This window comes from Lipotes vexillifer, unplaced genomic scaffold (assembly GCF_000442215.2).
Source record: "Lipotes vexillifer unplaced genomic scaffold, Lipotes_vexillifer_v1.1 scaffold86, whole genome shotgun sequence".
Lineage (NCBI taxonomy): Eukaryota > Metazoa > Chordata > Mammalia > Artiodactyla > Lipotidae > Lipotes > Lipotes vexillifer.
This window is the reverse complement of record NW_006785406.1, coordinates 3,136,730-3,151,641: the sequence shown is the minus strand read 5'-3', so window position 1 is coordinate 3,151,641 and position 14,912 is coordinate 3,136,730. Positions and strand designations below refer to the sequence as shown.

The following is a 14,912-nucleotide window of genomic DNA, read 5'->3' as shown; positions in this document are numbered from 1 at the left end:
TATATACAATGGAATGAAATAATGCCATTTGCAGCAACATGGATGGGCCTAGAGATGATCATACTAAGTGAAGTCAGACAGAAAAAGACAAATATCACATGGTATCACTTATATGTGGAATCTAAAATATGATACAAATGAACTTATTTACAAAACAGAAACACACTCACAGACATAGAAAACAAACTTACGGTCCCCAAATGGGAAAGCAGGGGGGAGGAGAGCGATAAATTAGGGTTCGGGGATTGGCAGCTGGAAGCTACTGTGTATAAAATAAACAGCAAGGACCTACTGTACATCACAGTGAACTCTATTCATTATTGTGTAATAAATTATAATGGAAAAGAATATGAGAAACTATACATATATATATATATATATATATATATACACACATATATGTATCTTATATATATATGTATAATCGAATCACTTTACGCCAGAAGCTAAGACAACGTTGTAAATTAACTATCTTCATTAAAAAAATTGAAAAAGTAATAAAATAATAAAATTAGGTAAGTGATACACAAAATAAATGAAAAATATGCCATCAAAAACAAAATAGTAAAAATTTAGTGCTTTTCTTTTTTTTTTTTTTTTTGCGGTACGTGGGCCTCTCACCATTGTGGCCTCTCCCGTTGCAGAGCACAGGCTCTGGACATGCAGGCTCAGCGGCCATGGCTCACGGGCCCAGCCACTCTGTGGCACGTGGCTTCCTCCCAGACCGGGACACGAACCTGTGTCCCCTGCATTGGCAGGCGGACTTTCAACCACTGCGCCACCAGGGAAGCCCAAAATTTAGTGCTTTTAAATGCACTCAAATTTAAGCAACCATTAAGTTAAAATAGGTAAGTTACATATGAACCTCATGGTAACCACAAACCAAAACCCTATAACAGATACACAAAAAACAAAGAGAAAGGAATCCAAACATAACACTAAAGAAAGTCATCAAATTCCAAGGGAAGAGACCATGAGAAGAAGAAAGGAATGGAGAAGAAATACAAAACAACCAGGAATTAACAAAGTGGCAATTAGTACATACCTATCAATAGTTACTTTAAATGTAAATGGACTAAGTGTTCCAAAAAACAAAGGGTGGCTGAATGGATAAAAAAGGAAGAGATCCACCTACAAGATCTCACTTCAAATCTAAAGTCTTGCACAGACTGAAAGTGAAGGGATGTAAAAATATATTCCATACAAATGGAAACAAAAAGAAAACTGGAGCAGCGATACTATTATCATACAAAATAGACTTTTTAAAATAGGTTTATTCATTAATCAAAAATTTAATGTTTATCAGGCATAATAGGAGAAAGTGTTATAGAGGTGGATATAACTCAATCCCATTAAAAAGTTTGCATGTACATTTTATTTTTTATTTATTTTTATTTATTTATTTTATTAGTCATCAGTTTTATGCACATCAGTGTATGTATGTCAATCCCAGTAGCCCAATTCATCACACCCTCACTGCCACCCCCCCCACCTTTCTGCCTTTCTTGACCATACGTTTGTTCTCTACATCTGTGTCTCAATTTCTGCCCTGCAAACTGGTTCATCTGTACCATTTTTCTAGGTTCCACATATATGTGTTAATATATGATATTTGTTTTTCTGTTTCTGACTTACTTCACTCTGTAATGACAGTCTCCAGATGCATCCACGTCTCAACAAGTGACCCAATTTCGTTCCCTTTTATGGCTGAGTAATATTCCATTGTATATGTGGACCACATCTTTATTGATTGATCTGTCAATGGGCGTTTAGGTTGCTTCCATGACCTGGCTATTGTAAATACTGCTGCAGTGAACATTGGGGTGCATGTGTCTTTTTGAATTATGGTTTTCTCTGAGTATATGCCCAGCAGTGGGATTGCTGAGTCATATGGTAATTCTACTTTTAGTTTTTTAAGGAACCTCCATACTGTTCTTCATAGTGGCTGTATCAATTTACATTCCCACCAACAGTGCAAGAGGGTTCCCTTTTCTCCACACCCTCTCCAGCATTTGTTGTTTGTAGATTTTCTGATGATGCCCATTCTAACTGATGTGAGGTGATACCTCACTGTAGTTTTGATTTGCATTTCTCTAATAATTAGTGATGTTGGGCAGCTTTTCATGTGCTTCTTGGCCATCTGTATGTCTTCTTTGGAGAAATGTCTGTTTAGGTCTTCTGTCTATTTTTGGATTGGGTTGTTTGTTTTTTTAATATTGAGCTGCATGAGCTGTTTATATATTTTGGAGATTAATCCTTTGTCTGTTGATTCGTTTGCAAATATTTTCTCCCATTCTGAGGGTTGTTTTTTCGTCTTGTTTATGGTTTACTTTGCTGTGCAAAAGCTTTTAAGTTTCATTAGGTCCCATTTGTTTATTTTTCTTTTTATTTCCATTACTCTAGGAGGTGGATCAAAATAGATCTTGCTGTGATTTATGTCAAAGAGTGTTCTTCCTATGTTTTCCTCCAAGAGTTTTACAGTTTCTGGTCTTACATTTAGGTCTCTAATCCATTTTGAGTTTACTTTTGTGTGTGGTGTTAGGGAGTGTTCTAATTTCATTCTTTTACATGTAGCTGTCCAGTTTTCCCAGCACCACTGATGGGAGAGACTGCCTTTTCTCCATTGTATGTCCTTGCCTCCTTTGTCATAGATTGGTTAAACAGGTGCGTGGTTTTATCTCTGGGCTTTCTATCTTGTTGCATTGATCTATGTTTCTGTTCTTGTGCCAGTACCATATTGTCTTGATTACTGTAGCTTTGTAGTATAGTCTGAAGTCACAGGGTCTGATTCCTCTAGCTCCGTTTTTTCCCCTCAAGACTGCTTTGGCTATTCGGGGTCTTTTATGACTCCATACAAATTTTAAGATATTTTGTTCTAGTTCCATAAAATATGCCATTGGTAATTTGATAGGGATTGCATTAAATCTGTAGATTGCTTTGGGTAGTACAGTAATTTTCACAATATTGATTCTTCCAATCCAAGAACATGGTATATCTCTCCATCTGTTGGTATCATCTTTAATTTCTTTCATCAGTGTCTTATAGTTTTCTGCATACAGGTCTTTTGTCTCCTTAGGTAGGTTTATTCCTAGGTATTTTTTTCTTTTTGTTGCAGTGGTAAATGGGAGTGTTTCCTTAATTTCTTGTTCAGATTTTTCATCATTAGTGTATAGGAATGCAAGAGATTTCTGTGCATTAGTTTTGTATCCTGCAACTTTACCAAATTCATTGATTAGCTCTAGTAGTTTTCTGGTGGCATCTTTAGGGTTCTCTATGTGTAGTATCATGATGTCATCTGCAAACAGTGACAGTTTTACTTCTTCTTTTCTAATTTGTATTCCTTTTATTTCTTTTTCTTCTCTGATTGCTGTGGCTAGGACTTCCAAAACTATGTTGAATAACAGTGGTGAGAGTGGACATCCTTGTCTCATTCCTGATCTTAGAGGAGATGCTTTCAGTTTTTTTCCATTGAGAATGATGTTTGCTGTGGGTTTGTAGTATATGGCCTTTATTACGTTGAGGTAGGTTCCCTCTATGCCCACTTTCTGGAGAGTTTTTATCATAAATGGGTGTTGAATTTTGTTAAAAGCTTTTTCTGCATCTATTGAGATGATCATATGGTTTTTATTCTTCAGTGTGTTAATGTGGTGTATCACATTGATTGATTTGTATTTATTGAAGAATCCTTGCATCCCTGGGATAAGTCCCACTTGACCATGGTGTATGATCCTTTTAATGTGTTGTTGGATTCTGTTTGCTAGTATTTTGTTGAGGATTTTTGCATCTATATTCATCAGTGATATTGGTCTGTAATTTTCTTGTTTTGTAGTATCTTTGGTTTTGGTATCAGTGTGATGGTGGCCTCATAGAATGAGTTTGGGAGTTTTCCTTCCTCCACAATTTTTTTGGAAGAGTTTGAGAAGGACGGGTGTTAGCCCTTCTCTAAATGTTTGATAGAATTCACCTGTGAAGCCATCTGGTCCTGGACTTTTGTTTGTTGGAAGATTTTTAATGACAGTTTCAATTTCAATACTTGTGATTGATCTGTTCATATTTTCTATTTCTTCCTGGTTCAGTCTTGGAAGGCTGTAACTTTCTAAGAATTTGTCCATTTCTTCCAGGTTGTCCATTTTATTGGCATAGAGTTTCTTATAGTAGTCTCTTAGGATGCTTTGTATTTCTGCGGTATCTGTTGTAGCGTCTCCTTTTTCATTTCTAATTTTATTGATTTGAGTCCTTTCCCTCTTTTTCTTGATGAGTCTGGCTAATGGTTTATCAATTTCAGAATAGACTTTAAAACAAAGAGTATAACAAGAGACAAAGAAGGTGATTACATAATGATTAAGGAACCAGTTCATCAAGAGGACATAATACCTGTAAATATGCACCAAACATAGGAGCACCTAAATACATAAAGCAGACATAAAGGGAGTTATTGACAGTGATGCAGTAATAGTAGGGCGCTGTAACACCTCATTTACATGAATAGATATGTCATCCATACAGAAAAATCAATGACACAACATTGGCCTTAAATGATACATTAGACCAGATGGACTTAATAAATATATAAAGAATATTTCACCCCAAAACAGCAGAATGCAGATTCTTTTTAAGTCCGTATGGAACATTCTCCAGAGTAGATCACATGTTAGGTCACAAAACAAGTCTCAGTAACTTTAAGAAAACTGAAGTTACATCAAGCATCATTTTAATACCACAATGGTATGAAACTAGAAATCAAGCACAAGAAGAAAAGTGGAAAAAACCACAAATGTGGTGGCTAAAGAGCATGCTTTTTGACAAACAGTAGGTCAATGAAGAAATGAAAGAGGAAATTTTAAAAATACTTTGAGAGAAATGAAGATGTAAACACAACATTCCAAAATCTGTGGGACACAGGAAAAGCAGTTCTAAAAGGAAAATTCATCACGATACAGGCCTACCTCATGAGACAAGGAAAATCTCAAACAGTGTAACCTTGCACCTATAGTACTAGAAAAAGAAGAACAAATATAGCCCAAAATTAGTAGAAAGGAGGGAATGAGAAAGATCAGAGCAGAAATAAATGAAATAGAGACTAAAAGGACAATAGAAAAGATTAATGATACTAAGAGAAGGTTCTGTGAGAAGATAACCAACTTGATAAACCTTTAGCCAGATTTATCAAGAAAAGAAGAAAGGGCCCATATAAATAAAATCAGAAACAAAAGAGGTTACAACAGACACCACAGAAATACAAAGGATCATAAGAGACTGCTATGAACAACTTTATGCCAACAGTTTGGAAAACCTAGGAGAAATGGATACGTTCCTAGAGGATTTCAATTTTCTAAGGGTGAATCAGGAAGAAATAGGAATTCTGAACAGACTAATCACTAGTAATGAAACTGAATCAGTAATCAAAAAACTTCAAAAAAAGAAAGTCCAGGACCACAGCTTCACAAGTGCATTCTACCAAACATTTAAAGAAGAGTTAATACCTGCCCTTCTCAAACTGTTCCCCAAAAATTGAAGAGAAAGTCTTCCTACACTTCCAAACTCATTCTGCAAGGCCAGCATTACACTGATACAAAACCAGATGGAGATGCAACAAACAGAAAATTATAGGCCAATATTCCTGATGAACATACATGAAAAAGTCCTCAACAAAATATTATTAATCCGAATTCAATAATACAATAAAAGGATCATATACTATGATTAAGTGGAACTTATTCCAGGGATAAAAGGATGGGTCAATATCTGCAAATCAATTAGTATTATACCCCACATTTAAAAATGATAAAAAATCATATGTTCATCTCAGTAGATGCAGGAAAATCATTTGACAACATTCAACATTCATTTATGATAAGAACTCTCAAGAAAGTAGGTGGGGCTTCCCTGGTGGCACAGTGGTTGAGAGTCCACCTGCCGATGCAGGGGACATGGGTTGGTGCCCTGGTCCGGGAAGATCCCACATGCCGTGGAGTGGCTGGGCCTGAGAGCCACGGCCTCTGAGCCTGCATGTCAGGAACCTGTGCTCCATAACGGGAGAGGCCACAACAGTGAGAGGCCCGTGTACCACAAAGAAAAAAAAAAAAAAGAAGGTGTAGAGGGAACATACCACAATATAATAAAGGCCATATATGACAAACCCACAGCTAGCGTAATACTCAACTGTGAAAAGCTGAAAGCTTTTCTTCCAAGATCAGGAACGAGACAAAGATGCCCATTTTCACCACTTTTATTCAACATGATACTAGAAGTCCTAAGCATTGCAGTCAGACAAGGAAAAGAGATGAAAGGCATCCAAATTGGAAAGGAAGTAGTAACTGTCACTATTTGCAGATAGTATGTTACTATATATAGCAAACTAAAGCCTCCACCAAAAAACACTATTAAAACTAATTAATTCACAGGGCTTCCCTGGTGGCGCAGTGGTTGAGAGTCCGCCTGCCGACGCAGGGGACATGGGTTCGTGCTCCGGTCCGGGAAGATCCCACATGCCACGGAGCGGCTGGGCCTGTGAGCCATGGCCGCTGAGCCTGCGTGTCCAGAGCCTGTGCTCCACAACGGGAGAGGCCACAACAGTGAGAGGCCCACGTACAGCAAAAAAAAAAACACCTAATTAATTCAGTAAAGTTGGAGGCTACAAAATCAATATGCAGAAATCTGTTGCTTTTTTATATACTAATGATGAACTATCAGAAAGATAAATTAAGACTTCAGTCCCATTTACAACTGCATCAAAAAGTATAAAATACCTAGGAGTAAGTTTAAACAAAAAGGTGAAACACGTATACTTTGAAAACTATTAAGATGTTTATGAAAGAAATTGAAGATGAAGATGACACAAATAAATGGAAAGCTGTACCATGCTCATGGGTTAGAAGAATAAATATTGTTAGAATGGCCATACTACCTAAAGCAATCTACACATTCAGTGCAGTCCATATCAAAATTCCAATGATATTTTTCACAGAACTGGAACAGATTAAAGTTTGTATAGAACCACACACACACAAAACCAAACCCCAAATAGCTAAAGCAATCTTAAGAAAGAAGAATAAAGCTGGAGGTGTCATATTCCCTGATTTCAAACTATACTATAAGTCTATAGTAATCAAAACTATATGGGGCTTCCCTGGTGGTGCAGTGGTTGAGAGTCTGCCTGCCAATGCAGGGGACATGGGTTCGTGCCCCGGTATGGGAGGATCCCACATGCTGTGGAGCAGCTGGGCCTGTGAGCCATGGCCGCTGAGCCTGCACGTCCGGAGCCTGTGCTCCGCAATGGGAGAGGCTACCACAGTGAGAGGCCCGCGTACCGCAAAAAAAATAAAAACAAAAACAAAAACTATATGGTACTGACACAAAAACAGACACATAGATCAATGCACCAGAATAGACAGTCCAGAAATAAACCCACGCTTATATGGTCAATTAATTTATGACAAGGGAGCCAAGAATATACAATGGGGAAAAGACAGTCTCTTCAGTAAATGGTGTTGGGAGAATTATACATCTATAGGCAAAAGAATGAAACTGGATCACTTTCTTATACCCTGTACAAAAATAAACTCAAAATGGATTAAAGACTTAAATGTGAGACCTGAAAGCATAAAACTTCTAGAAGAAAACATAGGCAATATGTTCTTTAGCATTGTTCTTAGCAATAGTCTTTTGGATCTGTGTCCTCCGGCAAGGAAAACAACAGCAAAGATAAACAAGTGGGACTATATCAAACTAAAAAGTCTCTGAAGAGCACAGGAAACTATCAACAAAATGAAAAGGTAGACTACTGAATGAGAGAACATATTTGCAAATGATTTATTTGATAAGAAGTTAATATCCAAAATATACAAAGAACTTAAACAGCTCACCATCAAAAAACAACCTGAGTAAAAAATTGGCAGAGGACCTGAATAGACGTTTTTCCAGAGAAGACATACAGATGGCCAACAGACATGAGAAAAGATGCTCAGCATCACTAATCAGGGAAATGCAAATTAAAACCACACTGAGATACCACCTCACACCTGTCAGACTGGCTATTATCAAAAAGGTAACAAGTGTTGGTGAGGATGTGGAGAAAAGGGAACCCTCAAACACTGTTGGTGGGAATGTAAATTGGTGCAGCCACTACGGAGAACAGCATGGAGATTCCTCAAAAGTTAAAAATAGAACTACCGGGCTTCCTTGGTGGCGCAGTGGTTGGGAGTCTGCCTGCCGATGCAGGGGACACGGGTTTGTGCCCCATTCCAGGAGGATCCCGCATGCCGTGGAGCGGCTGGGCCCGTGAGCCATGGCCGCTGAGACAGTGCGTCCGGGGCCTGTGCTCCGCAGTGGGAGAGGCCACAAAAGTGAGAGGCCCGCGTACTGCAAAAAAAAAAAAAAATACCATATGACCTAGCAATTATACTTCTGGGCATTCCCCCCCCCCAAAAAAATCAGAAAGATATATGCACCCCTCTATTCATTGCAGCGTTATTCACAGTAGCCAATATATAGAAGCAACCTAAGTGCCCACTGATAGATGAATGGATAAACAAGATGTGGTATATGTATACAGTGGAATATTAGTCATGAAAAAGAATGAAATTTTTACCATTTGCAACAACATGGATGAACCTAGAGAGTACTACTCTAAGTGAAATAAGACAAAGACAAATTCCATATGACCTCACATGTGGAATCTAAAAGACAAAACTAACAACAAAACAGAGACAGACTCATAGATACAGAGAACAACTGTAGTTACCACGAGTTTGGGGTGGGGGAGTTGGGCAAAATAGGCTAAGGGAATTAAGAGGTACAGATTTCCAGTTATAAAATAAATTAAGTCATGGGGATGAAATGTACAGCATAGGGAATATAGTCTATAACATTGTAATAACTTTGTATAGTGATATATGGCTACTAGACTTATCATGGAGATCAATATGTAATGTATATGTGTAGAATCACTCTGTTGTAAGCCTGAAACTAACATAATATTGTATGTCAACTATACTTCAGTTAAAAAAATAAAGAAAAAAGTAAAACTATGTTCTTCTAGAACAAAAAATTTCACAATTTGCATGGAAACACTAAAGACCCCGAATAGCCAAAGCAATCTTGAGAAAGAAAAACAGAGCTGGAGGAATCAGGCTCCCAGTCTTTAGACTATACTACAAAGCTACAGTAATCAAGACAGTATGGTACTGGCACAAAAACAGAAATATAGATCAATGGAACAGGACAGAAAGCCCAGAGATAAACCCACTCACGTGTGGTCACCTTATCTTTGATAAAGGAAGCAAGACTATACAATGGAGAAAAGACAGCCTCTTCAATAAGTGGTGCTGGGAAAACTGGACAGGTACATGTAAAAGAATGAAATTAGAACATTCCCTAACACCATACACAAAAATAAACTCAAAATGGATTAAAGACCTAAATGTAAGGCCAGACACTATAAAACTCTTAGAGGAAAACATAGGCAGAACACTATGACGTAAATCACAGCAAGATCCTTTTTGACCCACCTCCTAGAGAAAGGGAAATAAAACCAAAAATAAACAAATGGGACCTAATGAAACTTAAAAGCTTTTGCACAGCAAAGGAAACCATAAACAAGACGAAAAGGCAACCCTCAGAATGGGAGAAAATATTTGCAAACAATGCAACTGACAGAGGATTAATCTCCAAAATATACAAGTAGCTCATGCAGCTCAATATGAAAAAAACAAACAACCCAATCCAAAAATGGGCAGAAGACCTAAATAGACATTTCTCCAAAGATATACAGACTGCCAATAAACACATGAAAGAATGCTCAACATCATTAATCAGTAGAGAAATGCAAATCAAAACTACAATGAGATATCATCTCACACCAGTCAGAATGGCCATCATCAAAAAATCTAGAAACAATAAATGCTGGAGAGGGTGTGGAGAAAAGGGAACCCTCTTGCACTGTTGGTGGGAATGTAAATTGATACAGCCACTATGGAGAACAGTATGGAGGTTCCTTAAAAAACTAAAAATAGAACTACTGTACGACCCAGCAATCCCACTACTGGGCATATACCCTGAAAAGACCATAATTCAGAAAGAGTCATGTACCACAGTGTTCATTGCAGCACTATTTACAATAGCCAGGAGATGGAAACAACCTAAGTGTCCATAGACAGATGAATGGATAAAGAAGATGTGGCACATATACACAATGCAATATTACTCAGCCATAAAAAGAAACAAAATTGAGTTATTTGTAGTGAGGTGGTTGTATCTAGAGTCTGTCAAACAGACTGAAGTCAGAAAGAGAATGCTAACACATATATATGGAATCTAAAAAAAAAAAAAAAAGGTTCTGAAGAACATAGGGGCAGATCAGGATTAAAGACACAGACATAGAGAATGTACTTGACACCGGGAGGGGGAAGGGTAAGCTGTGACGCAGTGAGAGAGTGGCATTGACATATATACACTAGCAAATGTAAAATTGATAGCTAGTGGGAAGCAGCCGCATAGCACAGGGAGATCAGCTCTGTGCTTTGTGACCACCTAGAGGGGTGGGATAGGGAGGGTGGGAGGGAGACGCAAGAGGGAGGGGATATGTGGATATAGCAGATTCACTTTATTATACAGCAGAAACTAACACACCATTGTAAAACAATTATACTCCAATAAAGATGTTAAAAAAAAAACGAAAGCTATGTTCTTGATGCCACAAAACTAATTGTTTAGTTTTTATGTATCAAATCTTGGCCAGCTGGTTAAACTATAGCTTAGTTAAACTATAACTTCAATACCAGTTTACTTTAAGGTCACAGATCTGAACTGAATAATGTTAAATAGCTGTTAACAGTGTTAAAAAGACAATGCTAGTGCTTTGCAGTTGTGTATTGTTTTTCATCCGGAGCGTCCAGTTGAACAGTGGTTTTCTAGCTATGTTCTGTCAAGCCCCAGGGCTGCTGTGCAGTTTAAAGTAGGGTTGGGGAGGTTCAGCACGCTGGGCTCTTTCTTATCATCCTCATCCAATGTCTTCAGTTATTTATTCTGTACAGAATTCTATGTAAGATTTCCCCTTGTTGGGGGTGGGTAGTTTATATTGTATTTTAAAAGTTTGGAGACAGTTGCATCCTGGCAGTTATTCTTGTGCATTTAAACCTATTTGATGTTCTTTTTTCACACTGTTGCAGGAATCTGGTAAAATTTTTTTGAATCTTTGTGCTGGAATCTTGGATCTGTAATTTATATAAACACTATTTATTTGCCTCTTTGCCTTTCTCCTCCCACCCTCTTTCTGGCTTATGGGCATTGTTGAGCGTCTACTTATGCACCCACAATATAGGATTTTGGCCCTGTACTATTCACAATAAAATCCTTAAATCCACAGCAGATAGATTTCCCAGAGACATTTCCACTTAAATTTCTAAAAATAAAATTGTGTGTTTTACCTATTTTTTTGCGGTACGCAGGCCTCTCACTGTTGTGGCCTCCCCCGTTGCGGAGCACAGGCTCTGGACGCTCAGGCTCAGTGGCCATGGCTCACGGGCCCAGCCGCTCTGCGGCACGTGGGATCCTCCGGGACTGGGACACGAACCCGTGTCCCCTGCATCAGCAGGCGGACTCTTAACCACTGTGCCACCAGGGAAGCCCTGCTTTACCTTTTAAAAATATTTAGAATAAGGGAAGTTTTACTTACACAAATGATTTATGTCTGTCTTCGGTGTGAAGATGAAGTACTTTTCAGGATGCTGGATTAAAATTTGTGAAAACTAGAAAGTTGCGAGCTAAAAACCAGTATAGCTGGGATACATAGCGTAAAAAATCATCCAAGTTCTAGGAACTGTGTAGTGCAGGTCCATGAGACAGTTGCTAAAGTGGTCTTATTGGTATGTAACTCAGTAGATAAAGCATAGAAGGAAACTTTGAGATGCACTATATTTAGTTGAGTCTTTTAGCTTAGGGAGTGTCCGAAAGTTGATGACAGAACAAATCCTTCCTCCCCTCCACGCACCTTTTTCCTGAAGGAACAAAATTCTACAATTCTCTTCTCCCCACTCCTTTCCTCCCACAGGTAAACATTTTTGTGGTCAATTTGAATCATTGGAATGTGTGTGATTTTCATGAAAAGAATGTTAAAACACAATAATTAACTACATGCAACATGTTTTGGGGTGGGGAGAGAGGAAAATTTGACCTGGAAATTTAAGTGGTTTAGTGACTTTTAAAAAATTTCAATTTCTGCACTTCTGTAAGAAATAAAATAATGCACTATAGTTCCTTTTTCCTATGTTTTAAATAACAGATAAATTCAGTTTTCCTATATGATGAGTCATGGATATAGTTAAACTTCTGCACAAGTAGGTAGAATAATGCAGCTATCTTTTCAGTAGGTAGGCAGTGTCTCTTCTCCATCCATCCATAAACATATCCATCATTATAATATCATACAGATTATTTTCACTGCCATAAATTTCCTCTGTGCTCTGCCTATTCATTACTCCCCTGCCTACCCTCCCCATCATCACTGATCTTTTTATTTTCTCTATTTTCCCTTTTCCAGAATGTTGTATAGTTGGAATCATACAGTATGTAGCCTTTTCAGACTGGTTTCTTTCACTTAGTAATATGAGTTTAAGACTCCTTCATGTGTTTTCATGGCTTGATAGCTTATTTCTTTTTAGCATTGAATAATATTCCATTTTCTGGATATACCACAGTTTATTTATCCCCACACATACTTGGTTGCTTCCAAGTTTTGGCAATTATGAATAAAACTGCTTTAAACATCCATATTCAGGTTTTTGTGTGGACATACATTTTCAAACTTCTTTGGGTAAATGCCAAGAAACACAATTGCTGGATTATATGGTAAGAATATGTTTTGTAAGAAAACATCAGACCGTCTTCCAAAATGGCTGTAACATTTTGCATTCTCACCAGCAATGAATGAGAGTTCCTGTTGCTCCTTATCCTCGCCAGAATTTACTATTATCAGTGTTCCAGATTTTGGCCATTCTAATAGATGTGTAATTGTTTTAATTTGCATTTCCTTGATGACTGTGATATAGATCATCTTTTCATATATATTTGTTTGCCATCTGTATTCAAGTCTTTGGCCTATTTTTTAATGGTGTTGTTTGTTTTCTTATTGAATTTTAAGAGTTCTTTTTATATGTTGTATAACAGTCCTTTTATCAGGTGTGTCTTTTGCAAATATTTTCTCCCAGACCTGGCTTGTCTTCTCATTCTCTTGACATTGTCTTTCACACAGTAAAAGTTTTCAATTTTAATGAATTTCAGCTTATCAGTTATTTCTTTCAGGGATTGTGTCTTTGGTGTTGTGTCTACAAAGATATTGATCTCGGAGAGATAGCGGTGAGCGGTCCTGAAGACAGATCTTAGTTTCCTGGCCAGGAATTGAACCTGGGTAGTCTGGATGAAAACCAGGAATCCTAGCTGCTAGACCACCAGGGACTAGAGGTTAGAAGCACTGTGGCCCTGGCTGTTACCCCCATTGAAGGCAAGAATGTTTCAAGGAGGCAAAAACTGTAAAAACAGGTACAAAGTTTATTATTAGAGACACAGCATATCATGTGGGAGAGCACACAGAGAAGCAGTTTATTTAAGACAGAAGCAAGGCAGAAATACACACCAGGAGAGGAGTGTGGTCATCCTGAATGAGTAGTGCAGTAAGTCAGAAGCTAGGCATAAATACACACCCAGAGAGAAAGAGTATGTGCATCCTGTCTAATGAGGAGGAGTGCAGTAAAGAGTTGATTTAAATTCCTTATGTAGGACAGTTCTTCCAGGTCTTTGTTTACCTTTGGCCAGTTATCTTGTTTCTTTTTTCACACCTGACTGGTCCTAGGACCCTCCCCAAGATGCGTGCGCAACTTTTTGCAAAGATGGATCCCACTGCAGAGGCCTGTGGGGATATGTCCACACTTATTACGGGCTGGCGCCCCCTCTCTTTTGGACCCCCAAGGAGCCTTCCTGCACATATGCAGACAGGGAAGTTTTCCTTGACCTCAGGACTGGTCATCTTTTTACTTCAGCAGAGCTCAGCTTCTGCCACTTGCTTTGTCCTTGGAGTGGCTGGGTGAGAACAAAGCTTCAATTTTACTTCACTTGCAGACACCAGCTGTCCAGCCCAGGGGTCCATCTATCTCCTACCTCAGTAGGTCTTCTATCTCCTACTGTACCCAAAGTCATCTATGTTGTCTCCTATGCTATCTTCTAAGAGTTTTATAGTTTTCATTTTACATTTATGTCTGTGATCCATTTTAGTTTATTTTTGTGGAGAGTGTAAGGCCTTTGCCTGGATTCATTTTTTTGCATGTGGATGTCCATTTGTTGAAGAGACTGTCTTTGCTCCATTGTATCACCTTTGCTCTTTTATCAAAGATCAGTTGACTATATTTATAAAGGTCTATTTCTGGGCTCTGTATTCTGTTACATTAATCTATTTGTCTGTTCTTTTGCCAGTACTACATTGTCTCGATTACTGTAGCTTTATAGTAAATCTTGAAGTTAGGTAACATCAGTCATCCAACTTTGTTCTTCTCTTTTGATATTGTATTGGCTATTCTTAGTCTTTGCCTCTGCATATAAACTGTAGTTTGTTGATATCCATAAAATAACTTGCTGATGTTTTGATTGGGATTGTGTTGAATTCATAGATAATATTGGGAAGAGCTGACATCTTGACAGGATTGATTCTTCCTTTCCATGAACATGGAATATCTCTTCATTTATTTAGTTTTTTAATTTCATTCATCAGAGTTTTATAGTTTTTCTCATATAGATCTTGTACATATTTTGTTAGATTTATACTTAAGTAATTTCTTTAGGTGTTACTATAAATAGTATTGTGGTTTTTTTGTTTTTGTTTTTGTTTTTTTTGCGGTATGCGGGCCTATCACTGTTGTGACCTC

At 37.9% G+C, this 14,912-nt stretch overlaps 1 protein-coding gene across 4 annotated transcripts in view; it reads left to right on the top strand.

Annotated features, from left to right (window-relative positions):
- CEP63 (centrosomal protein 63) overlaps nt 1–14,912 on the top strand; it is a 78,873-nt gene that overhangs the window by 46,366 nt on the left and 17,595 nt on the right. The window lies entirely within an intron of this gene.